This window comes from Ostrea edulis, chromosome 1, assembly GCF_947568905.1.
Source record: "Ostrea edulis chromosome 1, xbOstEdul1.1, whole genome shotgun sequence".
In the NCBI taxonomy this organism is placed as follows: Eukaryota; Metazoa; Mollusca; class Bivalvia; order Ostreida; family Ostreidae; genus Ostrea; species Ostrea edulis.
In genome coordinates this window covers 103,418,025-103,439,381 of record NC_079164.1, presented here as the reverse complement: position 1 = coordinate 103,439,381, position 21,357 = coordinate 103,418,025, and positions in this window count along the sequence as shown.

Here is a 21,357-nt window from a genome sequence, read left to right as displayed (position 1 = left end):
GCCATTCTGTAACAATTTTCTCAGCCTATCTGTAACACTTTTCTCAGCCATTCTGTAACACTTTTCTCAGCCTATCTGTAACACTTTTCTCAGCCATTCTGTAACACTTTTCTCAGCCTATCTGTAACACTTTTCTCAGCCTATCTGTAACACTTTTCTCAGCCTACCTGTAACACTTTTCCCAGCCATTCTGTAACACTTTTCTCAGCCTACCTGTAACACTTTTCTCAGCCTATCTGTAACACTTTCCTCAGCCTATCTGTAACACTTTTCTCAGCCTACCTGTAACACTTTTCTCGGCGTATCTGCATGTAACACTTTTCTCAGCCTATCTGTAACACTTTTCTCAGCCATTCTGTAACAATTTTCTCAGCCATTCTGTAACACTTTTCCCAGCCATTCTGTAACACTTTTCTCAGCCTATCTGTAACACTTTTCTCAGCCTATCTGTAACACTTTTCTCAGCCTATCTGTAACACTTTTCTCAGCCATTCTGTAACACTTTTCTCAGCCTATCTGTAACACTTTTCTCAGCCTATCTGTAACACTTTTCTCAGCCTACCTGTAACACTTTTCTCAGCCTACCTGTAACACTTTTCTCAGCCTATCTGTAACACTTTTCTCAGCCTATCTGTAACACTTTTCTCAGCCTATCTGTAACACTTCTCAGCCATTCTGTAACACTTTTCTCAGCCTATCTGTAACACTTTTCTCAGCCTACCTGTAACACTTTTCTCAGCCATTCTGTAACACTTTTCTCAGCCTATCTGTAACACTTTTCTCAGCCATTCTGTAACACTTTTCTCAGCCTATCTGTAACACTTTTCTCAGCCTATCTGTAACACTTTTCTCAGCCATTCTGTAACACTTTTCTCAGCCTATCTGTAACACTTTTCTCAGCCTATCTGTAACACTTTTCTCAGCCATTCTGTAACACTTTTCTCAGTCTACATGTAACACTTTTCTCAGCCATTCTGTAACACTTTTCTCAGCCTATCTGCAACACTTTTCTCAACCTATCAAACTTTTTCTTGTGACTCGTTAAATTTTCAGATAAAGACTTAAAGATGTGCATATTGTGTGTTTCATCATTTTTGTAGCTTTTATTTTTGTGGGAAATAAATACGAAGTGTAAATTACAGTCTTTTTTCTTAAAATGCCCCATTAGCTATCATTTTGTCACCAAAAATTGAATCAAATAAAAATTGCTCTATATTATATATTTCAGTAATAACACCAGTGTTTAATTATTTTAAACACTTTTTTACCTCAAAGCAAGCACATGAATATGTAATTTTGGTGATTAAATAACCACTGTCTTTCAAGACAACAATTCTTCCTTATATATTTCTTTACACTAAAAGTGGTTATCTAACGTAGTTTTATTAGGTTTCTCTTGTTTTTGTACAAAATAAATGTTTTTATTAGCCGTTAATTATATTCCTAAGCTATTGAGAGATTTTGAGAAGAAAAAATTGCCATCACTTTCACAGAACTGCTTTTCCTGCCTACAGGTTACGGCGTTCAATTCGTTACTAGAAGGTCAGTTTAACGTCCCGCTTGAGAAATTTTTACTCATATGGAGACGTACTTAAACAATATACATGTACAGAGAAATTTCAATTTAATTAAAAAATCAGGCTCTTCTCTAACTGTTACACTGGACAGTGTAACGGTTAGAGAAGATCTGGACAGTGTAACGGTTAGAGATCTGGACAGTGTAACGGTTAGAGATCTGGACAGTGTAACGGTTAGAGAAGATCTGGCCAGTGTAACGGTTAGAGAAGATCTGGACAGTGTAACGGTTAAAGAAGATCTGGACAGTGTAACGGTTAGAGATCTGGACAGTGTAACGGTTAGAGATCTGGACAGTGTAACGGTTAGAAAAGATCTGGACAGTGTAATGGTTAGAGAAGATCTGGACAGTGTAACGGTTAGAGAAGATCTGGACAGTGTAACGGTTAGAGAAGATCTGGACAGTGTAACGGTTAGAGAAGATCTGGACAGTGTAACGGTTAGAGAAGATCTGGCCAGTGTAACGGTTAGAGAAGATCTGTCCAGTGTAACGGTTAGAGATCTGGCCAGTGTAACGGTTAGAGAAGATCTGGACAGTGTAATGGTTAGAGAAGATCTGGACAATGTAATGGTTAGAGAAGATCTGGACAGTGTAATGGTTAGAGAAGATCTGGACAGTGTAACGGTTAGAGAAGATCTGGACAGTGTAACGGTTAGAGAAGATCTGGACAGTGTAACGGTTAGAGATCTGGACAGTGTAACGGTTAGAGAAGATCTGGACAGTGTAATGGTTAGAGAAGATCTGGACAGTGTAACGGTTAGAGAAGATCTGGACAGTGTAATGGTTAGAGAAGATCTGGACAGTGTAACGGTTAGAGAAGATCTGGACAGTGTAACGGTTAGAGAAGATCTGGACAGTGTAACGGTTAGAGAAGATCTGGACAGTGTAATGGTTAGAGAAGATCTGGACAGTGTAACGGTTAGAGAAGATCTGGACAGTGTAATGGTTAGAGAAGATCTGGACAGTGTAATGGTTAGAGAAGATCTGGACAGTGTAACGGTTAGAGATCTGGACAGTGTAACGGTTAGAGAATATCTGGACAGTATAATGGTTAGAGAAGATCTGGACAGTGTAACGGTTAGAGAAGATCTAATTTTAATTAGATTAATTGAGAAAAATATTTAGAGACGACGCATAAACGCAACATTTTTAGGTTTTCTATCATTTCATTTGAGATGTGCGAAATGGTGATAGATATCCTAGTCCATGCATGTTTATGAAAGTTGATCAAATTTGCACTGTTGACAAAGCGAAAAGTAATCTTTTAATAGATAAGAACGCATAATCCAGACAAGCAAGAAGTTCACGTCCGTGGACCTACAAATAACTAGATTAGGTGTTAAATAACCCACATTACGAGTGTATAGGCAGATCCGAAGTGCCCAATGCACCCGTTCAACTATGAAAGTACCTGAAAATACAAACTCGGTCCAAATTCTCTTACAGTGATATTGAGTAAATGTTGACGGTGCCCGTTCTCGTTTAAGTAAGTCCAGATTATAAAACTTGTGTCAATACATCTAGTCTAAAAATACTTTAGCTTGTTAAATCTCTCATTGGTTGAAGGCGATTAGGGCATCATAATAGTATTTAATTAATAAATAAATATAACTTTCAAGACTATGGTTCGGATTAAGCTGCACCGTATAACCCGAACAATGAAGTGCTGTTTGCGTTTATTCAAGTTAAATATATGCAATCAAAGTAAATACATAATCAAATTATCAGTGCTTGAAAGTTTCCTCGTTGATATACGTCCTGTTTGCTCTGCCCCCAAGTCTGCAAGTGGGGGAAATTGCTAAAACTGGTCAGTGTGATTGATAGTATTGTTTAAGGGCCGTAGTTTTTGGTATTTTTATCTGGACGTAGGTAAAATAAACTTTGCATTTTAAGCTTTTAAGGTATTCATTTCGGTTTTCAATTAAATGAACATTTAGGTATGCATGGAAGTCCATATAAAATTTAACTGGTGTAAATGTATATTCTATCTTTAAAAATTCATGTCTTGAATCAGTCATCTATCTTGCACACATTATTTAATGAGATCATATGTAGATGGAGAATCAGTCTTCTATCGTGCACACATTATTTCCAGATGGAAAATTTTGGAAACGCGTTTGACTGTGACAAATAAACCCCTTTCATGAATTATTTCAGATTGTTGGTTCGTTGTATATTGTTTAACTCGAGAATTTTTCACTCATATGGAGACGTTACCATTACCGGTGAAAGCCTACAAAATTTAGGCCTATGCTCGGATGGCTATGACCAAGGAGGGATCTTTATCGTGCCACACCTGTTGTGACACAGGGCCTCGTTTTGTTTTTTTGGCGATCTCATCCGAAGGACCGCTCCATTTAGTCGCCTCTTACGACAAGCAAGGTGTACTGAGGACCTATTCTAACCAGGATCCCCACGGGACTATATCAGATTGCTGTAGATAAAAAATTAAAGATATTCAGTTCTTTTGTATGAAGAAGAAAAAGATTGAAGATCGAGCAGGTTATGAACGAAAGCAAATACAAATGTGTAACCACAAAGCAGAGGAGCTTTCGGTTATTTCGGACGACATGTCTTTTATGGTCTCCGCAATAAATCTGTTTGGCTCTTAAAAGGTAATGCATTTATTTCACATCCTCTATAACATACCATTGAACACAGACTTACCATGTTTCTAGACATTTCATAGACAAATCTGTATCTAACCAGTAATGGTATACCTGCGAAGTTTTGTAAACGAGTTGTGGTTTATACTGCACGGTTCATGTAAGCAATTTTCATCAATTAATTAACAGTGAAAAAATTAAACATGTTGAATTCTTTCCTCGGATCATCCCGGAAGAAAATTCTCCGTATTGATCCGTGTATCAACCGAGAGGTCCGTGTATAACGCTGGATAACTAGAATTTTGCATCCGGTGTTGACAGGTTCCTGATGCGTGAAAGTGGCTATAAGCTTGACCAAGCCAAATGGTCCCAGATGACGCCGAATGCATATACGGTTTGAACACGGCGATGGCTGATTGTCGCGGAGCACCACGGATTGACGATCCGGGATAACTGGTGTCTCATTTGTGAAAGGGGCTTGAGGGGACAATTTCAAACTGCACTTTAAGATCAATCCCATAATTTCACTGATTGATTGATTGTATTTTACGTGTCGTCGAGAATTTTTCACTAATATGAGACGTCACCAGCTGTAGTCGAAGTACCAAACTTAGCGCTCAGGGCCGCAGCATTGAGGCTTCTTTAACGTGTCAACACCTGTCGCGACACGGCACCTCCGATTTTAAGGTCATATCCGAAAGACCCGTGATTCTCACTTCTAAATGATGAGCGTTTGGCGAAGGAGAAATCACTACCTTTTTTAATGTCTTATGTTTGACATGGTGCTCAAACTCACGACCTCCCGGTTACGAAGCGAACGCTCTACTACTGAGCTACCGCGACCGGTCGTCTGCACTGAATCGCCACCTGTCCTTAAACTTTGAACCCATTTTGATCAACATGAATATACATCTGGATACAAAACAAGATTCAGGTTTGTTCGTACCATGACCCCAAGACCAGGCTGGGACTACATTAAGGATTTAAAGTTTAATACTGGGATATATGTAGGAAAAGTTAGATAGTTGGTTGGCTAGTTGTTTTATGTCCCGTCAAAAAATTTTCACGTCACCAACTGTAGGTCAAGGATCACAAATTTAGACCTATGCTTAGCGCTCAGGGTTGTATAGCAGCAAGTTTGAGTTTTCCTGTTCGTTGATTTTGATGGAGTTGTGTCCCTTAAAAGTAGTTCCACCCTCCTGTGACGTCATAAGAGTTTGCAAAGTCAATGATTTACATGTAATAAGATTTATGCATGACAGGAACATGAATTTTGTTGGAGTCTTTTTCAATGATTATTGTAAAAAACTTGTTAACCATACAATATTTCAAACGTCTAAGTTATATATGACTAATCAATTATATGTTTCAAAATATTGAATCCAAGGGCAATAACTCTGTTTTCATTAAATTATTTATCAAGTCCATTATGCGATAGATTTCCTTTATTTTTAACACACATTTTGTATATTTCTTAAAGAAACAATTCCATGAAATTGTTATGAATACTATTATAGGAAAATTGCAATTTTCTGACGTTGATACAGGTATATGTGTGCTAATTAATAAAAAGGATTTCATGGGCTGTATTTGACTTTACTGCAGGCGGGGGCATTCGCATCGATACCTCTAGTTTAAACATCCATCCCATTTCTTCTTAATGATCTCCCCTTCCAAAGGGACATGGTTCTTCATTTGAACAAACTTGAATTTCATTTACCCAACATGTTTTGTGGTAAGCTTGGCTGAAACTGATCCAGTGGCTCTTGAAAAGAAGTCGATAATGTGAAAAAAGACATGATAAAAACTTAAGTACGCACGCGCTTCAATATATTTGTTATAATGAGTACATAATCGAAATGAATTTTCCTTGATCACGTAGAAAATTCGGCACAAGCATTCAGGAATTTAGGACTGCGCCAAATTACGTTTCTAATATTTCACAAAATCTTCTTACAGGTTTATATCTTTTGACTTAATCACGTAACAAAACAACCATTCGACCCTTGCAGATATAAAAAACTCAAATGCCGGAGAAAATAATAACAAATGAAGAACTGATATTAAAGATAAAAGACCATGAATAGCACGAAGTTAGAATACTTGATATATAAATAGCAATCAAAATCACAGATACGAACGCAACGACCACGCTCGGGACGATATGGAGTGGAATATTCTTCTCCATATCCATGATACAGAAATTCAAGTGGCCGATTAGTAGTGATACTTCTTAACTTTCGTCATTTGTTTAATGTTTGAGAACAAGTTGTAAATTTAACGCCTTCTATTATGTTGTCATATCCTTTGCCGGTGAACATATTTGCACGTTAACCCCAAAAGCTAAGTACTAATGTTGTAATCTTTATCTACATGAAAACAACAGCACATTTCAGAAATGTTCTCTCTGTCTTGATTACCAGTATAACTTTCATTTACTTCGATACAACACGTCGCGTTAACTCAGTGGTAGAACGTTCGCCTAGTAACCTGAAGGTCGTGAGTTCGAACCCCGCTCATGCCATGGCCACGTCAAACTTCAGACGAAAAACTTAGGTAGTGATTGTTCCTTCGTCAAACGCTCAGCATTTAGACGTGAGAGTTACGGGTCTTTCGGGCATGACTTTGAAAACAGAGGTCCTGTGTAGGCGTTGGCACGATAAAGGACTCTCACTGCTACGGACCCGAACGCTTAAGTGGTACTTACAGCTTGTGACGTCTCAAGATGAGTGAATCAACTACATTACGAAGCAGGAATCCATTGTAGGTCATTAATGACAATACACCTACATGTACATGTAGTAACATGCAGTATATGCGTATGTTGTTATTATGTCTGACATTGCCCACTTTGTAACAGTCTGCTAATAGTGTGGATAAGCAGGAATAAATGTCTTTGTCAGCGCAGAACAATCCGTACCCTAACGTCAATGTATTTGATAAGAATTCAGTTCTTCAAAAACGTGCACAAATGCTAATAAAATTTAATTTAATATTTTAAATCGAGTAGTTTCTATTGACAACTAAGTTGATGATACAGGGGTTTCAACAGTCTCGTTTGAAATCAGCATTTCGCAAATTTTACCTGTTCGTCATGATGATGTTACATGTCATTAGTTCGAATAGTGTCTGATGTGTTTCATGCCATTTATTACGTCGGTCTTTGCATTCTTTTTTTTTTTTTTTTCTTTTTTTTTTTTTACTAAGGGTTGCTCCGTTTACTTGATCGGAATAGAAGGCTCACGGCGGGTGCAACCGGAAAGCAGGGGATACTTACTCCTTCCAGACACCTGGTCCCACCTTTGGTATGCCCATGGGTACGTGTTTGCCAGACTCTTAAATTTGTATTCTTTATGGAATTTATGAGATCGATCATTGTTCGTTATCTTCACCTTTTCATTTATTATACTTTCATATACAATACTTCAATCTGACTGGCTGAAAAATGTTTCCCTGTGGAAGCAAAAACCACACCCGCTAAGGTGAAAGTATAACAAAAATATTACTTGACTGAGGGTTATATTATTAAAAGCAGCTTTATATATGTATTGTTCAACTTCTAGTTAATCTTTAAATGTATTATAGATCAGATGCAGTTTTGTCAAAATATATGATGTCGACGGTCATCTTTTCGGAACTGCCAATCAATATTAAAAAATGAAGATTTTGTAGTACGGTCTCGGATGTATTTCATGCCCTATATTCCAAACAAGATGGAAATACATTAACAATTCCAATGGGTTTGCCTTTAATATCTTTACGAATTGTAACGATAGATATTTTCTCATGAACACACCGCAGTTGTAAACAATGCGCGTATGAATACAGGATTTATTACGTTCATTTTTTAAAGGGCTTGAAATTCTGACAGAAAGGAAAGTATAGAAAGGAAAATAGAATGTAAATATGAAAATAAAAGTCATTTTGTGAACGTTCACGGGGATATAAACTGTAATGTTTCGCGCCGGCATACTTCATGAAGCGCATTAGAAGCGATGTAGTTCACATACAGGTCATTATGATTTGCGCATGATTTTTCGTCCCCCTCTCTGATTTTTTAAATGATCAGTGCTAACACTTGATCAGGGTAAAATCGATATTATTAAGCACATATTAATGTTTCTTCTAAATCAAACTGACATTGTTCTTCTAGACCATTTCTCATATCAAATTATTTATTAAGTATGCTGTATAATATTCGATATTATAATATTAGATTAGACTTTTCATATATAAAAATGTTGGTCTGGGCACAAAGAATGCTAATACACTTACTAGGTGGTTGAAATCTGATGTTGGTGCATTTAATTAAGAAAAATAATGCCAAAGTTCCCAAGAAATATATGTTTTTCTAGGTACGTCAAGAGCCAAATACTGCGCGAAACATCAACAAAGGACCAGGGCATGCCACATGTGATTTATCTCATGCAACAGCCATTAACTTGATTGATGCAAAAATCAAAATTGTAAATCATTTTCTACTTTCATTTTCTATTATCATTATCATCATAAAATGTTTCCTTCAATAAATATGTAGAAGAAATAAAGACAACTCTGACGTGCCTTCCATTGATTTTTTAAAAGATATACCTGTGGCATAAAGCATGAGAAGAATCGTTCTATTCCCTTGGAATTTTAGCATTGTTGTGATACAATTTTCATTTATAAGAAAATGTAGTATTAAAGTGGAGCCACTGATAAATGTTTTTTCTGTTTATGAAATGATGACAAAATTTTGCTATTATAACATATGGTCATGATGTTGCAAGGAGTTGGAAAAAGGACAAAAATGTAGAAGAAATCAAGCCGGTTTGACTTAGACGAAACCTTTAAAGACCAAACATTTGATTACAGATTATTCTATGAGGTTATACAATAAACATGTATGATGAAAAATTAATTTTGGACCGATATTCATATTTTCTATTTAAAATACTTTTTTTTGATGAATAATACAGTTCATTTTATCCTTAAAATGATCACCTTGAGACATTATGTACTGTTTATCTATTTTTAGAAATACCTTTTTGAACAAATGACATCGGCTGATGAAAATGTTTACGATATGTTTACTCAAAAGCACCTCAATAGAGAATATACAATTTAGTTCCTAGTATTATTATTAATTCAGAGACATCCTCGAGATAGTGTATCATAAATTTACAAATGCGAAATCACATGATGCTTTAAATTGTACCGTGCCATTCATGCATGCATTTTATTTCTCCTTTACATACAGGTATGTAAACAATCTAAGTGCACAGGCACTTAAATTTTATCTTGGCCTAGAACACCAACATTTTTTTTCCAGCGTTGCCAAAGCAGGGTATAAACATCATCATGAAAAACCAAAGCAATTATGCTAACCCGGATCTAAGATTAATACATGTGACAATATCCTAGCATTATGCGTTTCACAATACACAACTATTTATCGCATTTCACCTGTTCACCAGAGAAGGAAGAAGTCAACATTTAGTACATCATCTGCACTGAATGAATTGTTTTCATACAGAGACACGGCAAAAGGGCATCGTCTACAAACAACACGCATATTTCAAGACTACCCATTTCAATACCTATTTAGCTTTGGGGAATCTGATATCGTAGGTTATTTGTTATCATAAGAAGTAAATGAAATGAAACTGCATAATAGCAAAGAGAGGTTTTCCAAAATATTTTATCTGTACAACTCATAAATCTGCCCAGAAATCGCGTTTCATTGCAAGTTTTGAGAAGCTGGTTACTCTATTTTTCGTCACCATGTTTCCCATGCGATTACAACATGCGGAGTTGTCGGAAAGATGACGAGTGACGGAAATCTCTACTAAGACATGTACGAAAGTGTGAAGCATTAATAAAATCTTCTTGAAACAGGAAGTGCTTTTAAATAAAATCATCTTTCTTTTTTTTTTATACCGACAAGTATACACACGACAAATTCATAAGAAATGATGTGTCTTCATTTTATACCAAGGACAACGTTACTCTATGCATGACAGGTTTACGAGAAAGGCAATGATTGTATAGGGATTTCTTGGTGCAAAAATCACTTCAATTTGCTTCACGAATTCATACTAAAATGGGGGTATTCATAAGTCAAGAGGATGTATGAGCTAGGAATATCTGTTTAGATTTTAGTGCAGATGTACCCAGCGGTACAGACTAAACCCCCGATATTGCAGTTATTAATTGGACATATGTTAAGATTATATTATGTTTTCGTCATCATTAGATGATACACTTTCGTTTCTTTATTTTGAATCGAACCACTTCATAAGTAGACAAGAGCCTGTCATCAACAATCGCAGTGATTCTGTCCAGTGGCATATGGACTCGTGATATTTTGCTAAAATTCGATTTTCATAATTGTGTAGAATGCATAATCATGGAATTCTTTTAACCAGTAAATGTGTAGAAATGATGTATTTGGTATGCCAATACCGCATTATAGAGTCTTTAGTTTATACAGCCTGAAGGTAAACGTTTGCATATACATTCCTCCCGTGGGGATCCGGGTTAAAATAGGTTCTCAGTACCCCTTGCTTGTCGTAAGAGGCGACTAAATGGGGCGATCCTTCGGATGAGACCGCAAAAACTGAGATCCCGTATCACAGCAGCCTTGTGTGGCACGATAAAGATCCCTCCCTGTTCAAAGTTCGTAAGCGCCGAGCATAGGTCTAAATGCAGCCGGCAATGTGGTGACGTCTCCATATGAATGAAAAAATCTTGAAAGAGACGTTGAACAATTTACAATATATATATATAGTTTTGGGTCATGGACAGAGGCAGCAAGATCAGCCCAGGACAGAAGTAAATGGAGAGGACTTGTTCATGGCCCTATTCTCCACGAGGAGAGAAGGAATTAAGAAGAAGAAGAATATATATATATACATTCCAACATTTGCTGGTGTTTTTTTTTTTTGGTTATCATTTCTTCACATTTTTCACAATGTTCCATGATTACTGACTATTTGTACCGGAATTCAATCGTCTATAAGTATCTATAAACAAAGCAACAGATGTTTAAGATTGTTATTCTGAATTGCGATTCATAAATTAATATATGTATGATACAAAACACATAAATCTGTGAAAGAGTATATAAGAACGTATTACTTCCCATTGTTAAGCAAGGTCATATTTCGAGGGTTATATGTTATATACAAAGAAACATTAACCCTCATAGAAAAAGACAAAAATTCTTTCGTAATATTGACACCATTTTATCATTAAGCAAGAACAGTATTTGCACTTAAGCTACACGGCGAAACCCATTCTGAAGGTATCCTGCGCAATTAGGGAGGAGATGAGTTCTGTCGACAAAGCTGAAGACGATGTTTTTGTCAATATGGTTGCATGTCGAAATTACATAATGATGTTCAAGGATTTATGGACTCTTTGGAGCAGTTTTGTTCATATTTCGTGATGGGTCAACAGTCGACAAGGACTAAAAGAACTGTAGATGACCAAGAATATGATCATTCATTCGTCTACAGTTTGTATAACGACATTGACTACTCTATAACTTGTTTTTGCTGGTAGTGCCACGAAAGAAAATAATGTCAACGGGTAATTGTACACCATTGTCTTGGATACACTATACTGCAGAAACGGGTCATAGTTGAAGTAAAGGCATCGTCTTGATGTCCCAGTCTGATTAAATGTTTTGTCCTTAACTGGGTGCACTAGATAATGCACTGGCTCATGATTGTTCTCAAACTGGGTCACTTCGAATAAAAAAATCTCTAACTGGGCTTTCTGCACTATGTATTCCGAGGAAGGTAGACTTGTCTTTTATTCACCCGTTTGCATATACAAACGATATTTATACTGGTGTGACCTATTTGAACTCATATCTGTAGCAACTAGACTAGATGATAAACCAATAAATATGTAAGGGGGGCTATTAAATCGTGCCAATCTATACGTTATTATGAATCTGAACAACCTTGGAGGGCAAGTTGCATTTTAATACAATGAATGAAATGTGTCAAAGATTGTGTTCAAGTTACCTTGTACTGTCAAAAACCTTCATTCAGATACCTGTAAGCATGACTATGCAAAGAACGGAGATAACCTATTTATTAAGTTCGATGTTAATTCCCATGTACATTGAAGAAAAAACACGCGGTTATATTAAGTACATCTGATCCTCTCAAAACGTAAAACTTTAATTTCACAGAGTAAATTGCTTGCATAATCTATTTATTTGCATGGTTGGCGAAGGCTTTTGAATAAAAGTCAGTAATGGACACAGATTGAAGTATTGATAAAACAAAAAACATTTGGTACTTCGGGGGTCAAGGAACAGGAATCTATTATTTACACCAGAACCAGATGTCAGGGCAGGGAGAAATTTAAAACAGGTGTGTTGGGTCACTTTTACGTTTAACATTAGGTGATATTGTTGATTTTCATCTGGACACAACAAGAAACATGTTCACTATTGGCGTGACGCATTTCAGAAAAGGGTTGGCACTTGCGACAGTAATACCATTGTGGGATAGCGTCACTGTACTATAGACCTACTCACGTGGAAAAATTACAAGTGGGTTTTTAACCAGGTTACATGAGCAAAAAGCCCTCTCCGTAATTCAGCAGTATTTTGGCGGCAATCATTTTCATTGACAATTATTAAAGAATCTAAAAAGCGCTTAACCTTTGGAAGATCAGCTGTAAAATGATGCGTCATGATATCCTGTTTCGGGAATGATAATGAGGTTGAATATTTTGGGAGTATAATGAAGTTAAAAACGGCACTTATCAAAATTTCTATTTTGACCTTATGAAAAACCCATAAAAGTTTATTTAATACCTCCTATGTCTGTAATTTAATTGCTTTGGAAATCACTGTTTGATGGTTTTATGCAATTCAAAATCCATTATGAATTGACTATAAGTTTGAAAATATTATTTCTGCCTTGAAATTTTACTACACGTCTGGCATTTTTACACCCAAAATAGTAAATTTACTTCCCAAAATGGTCATGTAATGTTTTGTCTCAATTCAAAACACACCAAAAATTGTCTACAAAATTTATTATCGTTTTCTTAAATGAAATGTCTCTTTGAAAAATAAAATCTTATAGAAAAGTATCTCATAAACACGATTTCTCCTTTCCAAAAACAAAATTATTGAATAAATACATATTTTGCAAAACAAAGGTATCTTAGTAGAGTGTGATTCTATCTTCGTTTTTTTATTTTTCAATAGATATATATCATAACTTTCTATCAAAAAATGATTGATTGTCTAAGAGGTATCTACATATGTATCATGGTAATTTAAATACGTTTTAAAAAAAATCAATTTCAGTAAGTCATTAGGCCAGTAAGGTAGGCATGAATCAGTTTAGTACTTTAAGCAATAGCTGCAAAATATACAAGTATAAATAGCGAAAATATCGATCGCTTATAATAATTTGAACTGATGGTAACCTAACAAAAATACTTTTTGATATATTTAAAGTAACACGTAAACTTATAAAGTAACTTTTACGATGAAGAAACAAAATTCATTACTGTATCTTATTATGAAGATGATAGTTAGGTCAAAATCAATTATCAAAAAACTTGAGATCAATTTAATATATTTACTTATAGCAACTTGGTTTGGGCATGACGCTTGCAAGAGCTATGTCAGGTTTTGCGTTCGGGAAATTAAAGCGGCTGCGTACACTTTGAATATTGCATAACACTGAACTTCTAGTAATTTAAAATCTTGTTCATTTCCAGCCTTACAATATTTGAGTGTCGATGACTATTGAATTGATCAACGTCGTTCTTTTCTAATATGCAAATCGAAATTTATGTTTTATGTCCAGAGCATTTCTTACAATGTGTACCGAACATTTGACCAAACAACTGTAAAAGAAGAGAATTATCCGTCGAGGAACGTATATAAGACCAAACAACTGTAAAACAACAGAAAATATCCAATGAGGAACCTAGAATTACACCAGACAACTGTAGAACAACACAAAATATCCAACAAGGAACCTAGAATTACACCAGACAACTGTAGAACAACACAAAATAGCAAATGAGGAATATAGAATTACACCAGACAACTGTAGAACAACACAAAATATCCAACGAGGAACCTATAATTACACCAGACAACTGTAGAACAACACAAAATATCCAACAAGGAACCTAGAATTACACCAGACAACTGTAGAACAACACAAAATATCCAACAAGGAACCTAGAATTACACCAGACAACTGTAGAACAACACAAAATATCCAACAAGGAACCTAGAATTACACCAGACAACTGTAGAACAACACAAAATATCCAACGAGGAACCTAGAATTACACCAGACAACTGTAGAACAACACAAAATATCCAACAAGGAACCTAGAATTACACCAGACAACTGTAGAACAACACAAAATATCCAACGAGGAACCTAGAATTACACCAGACAACTGTAGAACAACACAAAATAGCAAATGAGGAATATAGAATTACACCAGACAACTGTACAACAACAGAAAATATCCAATGAGGAACCTAGAATTACACTAAACAACTGTAGAACAACACAAAATATCCAATGAGGAACCTAGAATTACACTAAACAACTGTACAACAACAGAAAATATCCAACGAGGAACCTAGAATTACACCAGACAACTGTAGAACAACACAAAATATCCAACGAGGAGCCTTGAATTACACTAAACAACTGTACAACAACACAAAATATTCAACGAGGAACCTAGAATTACACCAAACAACTGTACAACAACACAAAATATCCAACGAGGAACCTAGAATTACACCAGACAACTGTAGAACAACACAAAATATCCAACGAGGAACCTAGAACTAAACCAAACAACAGAAAATATCCAATGGTGAACCTAGAATTAGATAACATAAAATGCCCATTAATTTTAGATTTCTGTCAAGGCAAAACGAAAATACAAGTAATAATAATATAAAATAAATGATAAATGACCGAATTAATGTTAGATAAATCAACTTTGAGTCTGTGCTTAATGTGGAAATAGATTGATAATTTCAGGCTTATCAATAAATGAAATTATAAAAATATTTAGTATTACTATATGTATTTAAGTTTATTGGAATTTTGGAATCTAGTATAAATCCGAAACGCAGCTATGATAAAGGGAAAGTCGAAAAGTTCTGTTCAAATCCTACATGGACATTTTATATACTCCTTTGTAAAAGAGTTTTGAAATATGACGTTTAGTACAGTGTAATTAGTCAGCCTATTTTTATGCTCAAAAAGTTTCCGTTTGTATGTGTCGTACACCCTGTTGAAGACACAAGTCATAAATCATAATCTTAATTACAGTGTGTATAAAATTTTACATTACTTACATATATTTCACATGTATATAACAAACCAATACGCATGTAATTAGCATGGTATTTGATTTTGCATTTCGTTGTTTAACGTTTTGAATCCGAGCCCTATGTATTGGTGTGATTAATATTAAGACAAAAGTTTAGCTTGTCGGGCAATGTAAACATCTTAGATTTTCAATTGAGATAAATATGACTTAATGAAGGTCAAATACCGTCTTCGAGGCCAATAGCAAAGTACAGTCCCGTAAATCAGCAAAGAAACAACTCCGTAAAAAATTGATGTGGTTTTTATTTTCATGAAGAGATAACAAGATATTGAATTTAGCAAGTATGCTAAGCATTTTGAATAACAGCTATTTGTAACTGGAATTCCGCCATCAATGGAAACAAGAAGAGAGAGAGAGAGAGAGAGAGAGAGAGAGAGAGAGAGTCAAACAGCATTAAAGTCGGGGAAATGACGGAGTTTCTAAGTTTTAAAAACGTGTGAGACAGGAATTAAAACACTTCAGGGGGTAGAGTGAATCCTTGATCTACAAAAATGAATAATTTTGTCTCCAAGTCAAACTGCTCACATACAAAACTAATTGGATCGTCAAATTATCCCTCGTCGTATTTCTGTGTAACTTGGGTCATAAGGTACAATGCATATTATAAATCGGACAAAAATTTGACAAAGCGGGGACAATTTACATTCTTGTGCCTTTTCGGCTCACAATGAAATGGAGATAATTATTTATTTCTTTCATTTTAATTAAAACCCCCAAGCTAGTTAATGTATTTATAAGCACAAAGGGACACTGCCTCCGCTGGAGATCTGTCAAATTACTCCTTGACCATTGCATAACCACACCGAGTTATCGAGTACATATCCTTTCTCCTTGACCCATTGGCTTGGTCCGAAATGGCAGGGTGACGTTTCAGGGGTTATTTTGATAATAAAAGTCAAAGTAGATGAGGAAAATTTTTCAGGAGTTCTGTAAAATAGAGAGGACAATTGATCATCAAAAGCGACCAACCACCATAGTGTTTCTTCTCCTAAGGGTGTTTGATTGGCATATACATATACATTGAATTATTTAACACAACAACATTGACATGATCTTTCAATAATTCAAGTGGAGGGCGTATAAAAGCATATTTATTTGATTTTTAAGCAGCATTATATGCTAATGAAATTTAAAGTTAGCTGCCAGATTTTGTTTAGGGTGCATTTACCACGGGATGATAGGCCGCCTTTTCTAATACGAATACTGAATTGAATGGATATCCATAATGCTTTGCAGACATGCATCACCTATGGCTATAATGCCCCAATTACTTCCAAAAATATATCATTCAGAAAATCATAGGGTCGATGTCGCGGATAAAATGTGCTTTTATCATTGGATTGCCTTGACTGTGGAATATTAACGCCACATTTCGTGACATCCGAGGTCCCTGTTTTTATTCTGCAATTTTAGCTCACACTCACCGAATCTTAGTTTCCGCTTTAAATTTGAGTTTGATTGAGCATCTCATATGCATTTTATGCAGGATTATCATTTAAATTTAACATTTTATATCTTCTTCCGAGGTTGAAATTTGATTTGATGTGCGTTTAAAGTATTCCTGACACCATTGTGACTGTGAGAAAATACCCATTTATATCGGGAATCAAAATTAGTCAATGATAGAGGTAGTGAAAACGGCATTAAAATGGCTATCAGTGACCCATTTTGATCCTTTTTTCATGTCTTTCTCAAATGACTTCAACATTCATCATGAGTAAGCTAAACGGAATGATTTTTTTATTAAAACACAACACATATACATGTATATACATGCGAATAAATTCTATCAACTTGAATATTTTGTGGTCAAGAATCCTCCATAATTCACTGTTTAACACTAGAATCTTACACATTGAAAAAACCCGCTATTTTATTATACTCATTAAGAATTCTTAAACACGTGATATTTAGTGCATAGTTTCTCTAAAGACTTTGGTTCTATTGACATTTCAATGAAAACGAATGTACAACATACCACCTTCATATATGTGTGTTAATCTAATTGTGGTGGGTCAGACATACTGGTGTACCTATGGACGTGTATGTCGGCTAAAAAAATAAATAACTTGTTGCACATGCCTAAATCGAATTCCAAACCTTTTAAGAGAGTGAGTGGTTTTGGAAAAGGTAGGGGTATATAGAGGCTATATTTACGATACATGTACACTACAATATATCGATACATGTACACTACAATATATCAATACATGTACACTACAATATATCAATACATGTACACTACAATATATCAATACATGTACACTACAATATATCGATACATGTACACTACAATACATGTACACTACAATATATCGATACATGTACACTACAATATATCAATACATGTACACTACAAATATATCAATACATGTACACTACAATATATCAATACATGTACACTACAATATATCAATACATGTACACTTCAATATATCAATACATGTACACTACAATATATCGATACATGTACACTACAATACATGTACACTACAATATATCGATACATGTACACTACAATATATCAATACATGTACACTACAATATATCAATACATGTACACTACAATATATCAATACATGTACACTACAATATATCAATACATGTACACTACAATATATCAATACATGTACACTTCAATATATCAATACATGTACACTACAATATATCAATACATGTACACTACAATACATGTACACTACAATATATCAATACATGTACACTACAATATATCGATACATGTACACTACAATATATCAATACATGTACACTACAATATATCGATACATGTACGCTACAATATATCGATACATGTACACTACAAATATCGATACATGTACACTTCAATACATGTATATCAATCAGTACAATGGGTATGTGAAAGTTTTGTACCTACACTCGCCAAGTAAATAAAAAAAAAACGAGCATCAAAGTGAAACACTGATGCCACCGGATCACAACAAAGTCGAACGGTAAGATATTGTATACGTAGTTATTTTGAAAATTTCCGAAACCTAGGTCGATGGTCAAGGCCACAAGGCCAACAAATCTAGTATCGTTGGAAAGGTCTTCTCCCAAAAAATGCACATCCTTAATATAAAAACAGTACCTCTTACGATATGAAAGATACGGCTGATATTCGATTTTTCTAAAAGCAGGTCAATGTTAAGGTGTTTGGTGTCAATGGAAAGGTCTTGCCACAAGGAATACACATACCAAATATGAAAGCTTTACAACTTATGATGTACAAGATGTGACCAAGGTTAATGTTATTTGCCACAGACAAACAGGGCAAACACTATATGCCCCCGAATCTTTGATTCTTGGGGCATAACAATTATAATACTCTATAGCTATCCAAACAGAGACACATGCAGATTCATTGTACACAAGAAGTACTAAACAAAACTAATAGAAAAACTTCACTTTAATCTATCATGCCAAGACATCGTTTGCAAGACGAAAGATTTGGGAGGCATATAGGTTTTGGTCTGCCCGTCAATCTGTTTGTCCACAAACTTTAAACTACTCCCCTGTACAGACGAAGCCCGTAATTTGAGCCGGGAATGTGAAATATATATATAAGCAAACTATTTCAAGGCACCCCACATAAGACCCCAAAACACACAGACACCAGAAAGCTTTTGGACACTTTTCTGGAATGGAAAGAGAAGACAAGTTTCTATCATAATTAGAATGTATTGTTTTTACAATATATCTTTCTTGCTGATAAATAGTTTCTCATATTAACAATGCATGTCATCATCCAAGTAAGGGTGCTCTAGAAAAACTTCTTCATATACTCTTAACAGTGAACGATATCTAGGCAGATCGTTAGTTGTTTGCAGCTAAATGTACCTAGAAGCTCTAGACTAATAAACATACTTGCGTAAATAAATGTCAACCGAAAAAATGCAATCGTAATATTACGCGCGGTTAGGCGGACAAACCTAGGGGTGATCGCTTAGCTCCTCTCGGCAGTTCGTCAAATCCTTTTGAACATACACAAAACATCTGTTTACATCTAAGTTACGACACAAAATACCATGAACTTTTCAGTTGCATACTAAACATTTAGCGTTTCATGTTTCCATTGATAAATTAACATTGACCCTATCCTTGATATAATTGAGAAGTGAAAAAAAACGTCTTACAGGATGACGTTGTTTGAAAAAACGGACCACCGCTACGATAGGGGTAGTTTCTTGTTTCTTTCTATGTTGAAGTTCATTTAATAGTGTTAACATAGCAAACTCTGACGACATTAAAACGATTATTGCTACACAGAATTCTTTTTATCAGCTGATTGTTAACTAGCGCCGTAACGCGATTCGCAGGTTAAAGTACTTATGCTTGTGCCATTTTTTGATGTTTCCTGCCCGCCTGGTCGCTACCTGTGTGATTGAAAATGTAATTGTTATCATTAAGATAGGTTAAACGTTCCAAATTATTATTTATCACTGAAAAGCAGCGAAAGATCAACTTAATTTCATACTTTTAATGCTTATTTACATGCTGACATTTCACATAAATTTAGGCTCGTGAAAACCAATTGGACATGGAAGCCTTAATGAGAACAAATTAGGAATGGCAGATGTTATGCAATAACGCATTATAATCTCAGAAAGGAACAACATAGATAATTTAGCAATAGGGAAAGGTGTATTTGCTGTAAAAAGTTCACCTAGTGTGACATGCAAGATAATGCAGCGCAACATAGCGAAACATTTCGTCTCAGACACCACATTCATAAGACCTGTTTGCTTGTCTAACAAATAACAATGCGAATTCAATATTTAACGCAATACAAATATTGACTGTCGAAGATATAATTCTATATTGTTCTGGTGAAAAGTATGCACGAGAGTAAAAACAAATAATTACTAGTACTTTGATGTTGAAAGTCAAGGATTATAAGAGCGGTCTTCCCTTGCGAAGTCACAAGGGGACAACTAAACGGGGCGTGGCCATTCGTTACAAACCGTAGCCTATAACAAAAATACACCTCGGTTATGTAAAAGGTAATAATTGATGGGGAAAAATCCTCGAGACTAAAAGTCAATTTGTAGATCAACATAGATTTTAAAAAGCAGATAATGCACCAGAAAAACTTCTCAACTTCAGATACTGTAATATGTAATCATCTTTAGATCACGCTGCCCACCCCTCTGTAAGTCGGCGGTAAATACACAACCCCGTGCATGTGTATCAACGGGTGCAAGCTGTATTTATCGATTGTGTTAAAGAGTATTATTATATGCAAATAATAAGTTAGAAGCTGGAATACAATTTTAAAGTGCAACTGTTCTCTGACCGCATATTACCATTACCAGATACCGTCACATATCACTTTTGGCAGTGTATGGAAATTACACGCTTCGTTGAGTGTCGTTCTGGCATTACATTATATAAAGATATATGCTACAATTTTTAGAAACACTGCCAAGGACATGTGAATTGATAGTCTTGTAAATAATTCTACGAGTCCCACTAACCCTGCTGTTGCTTTCTCAGAAAACTGTTGCAACGCAGAAAAAATTATTTATTTTAGTAATGTTAAAAATCTGCAGAATTCTATTGAGAACTGTATTTGCCACCAACGATGAACAAGAAATAATGCGCTCTACATGTATTAATGTATGTCGATCGATTAGACGGCACTTGCACTCAGTTGGGCCTTGGGCATACAGTCTAGATGGCCGTCTTAAAGTAAACTGTACCTCGTTGAACCAAATGTGACGGAGGCAAATTCTTTTCATCCCAGCCATGTTGTATCTTCAC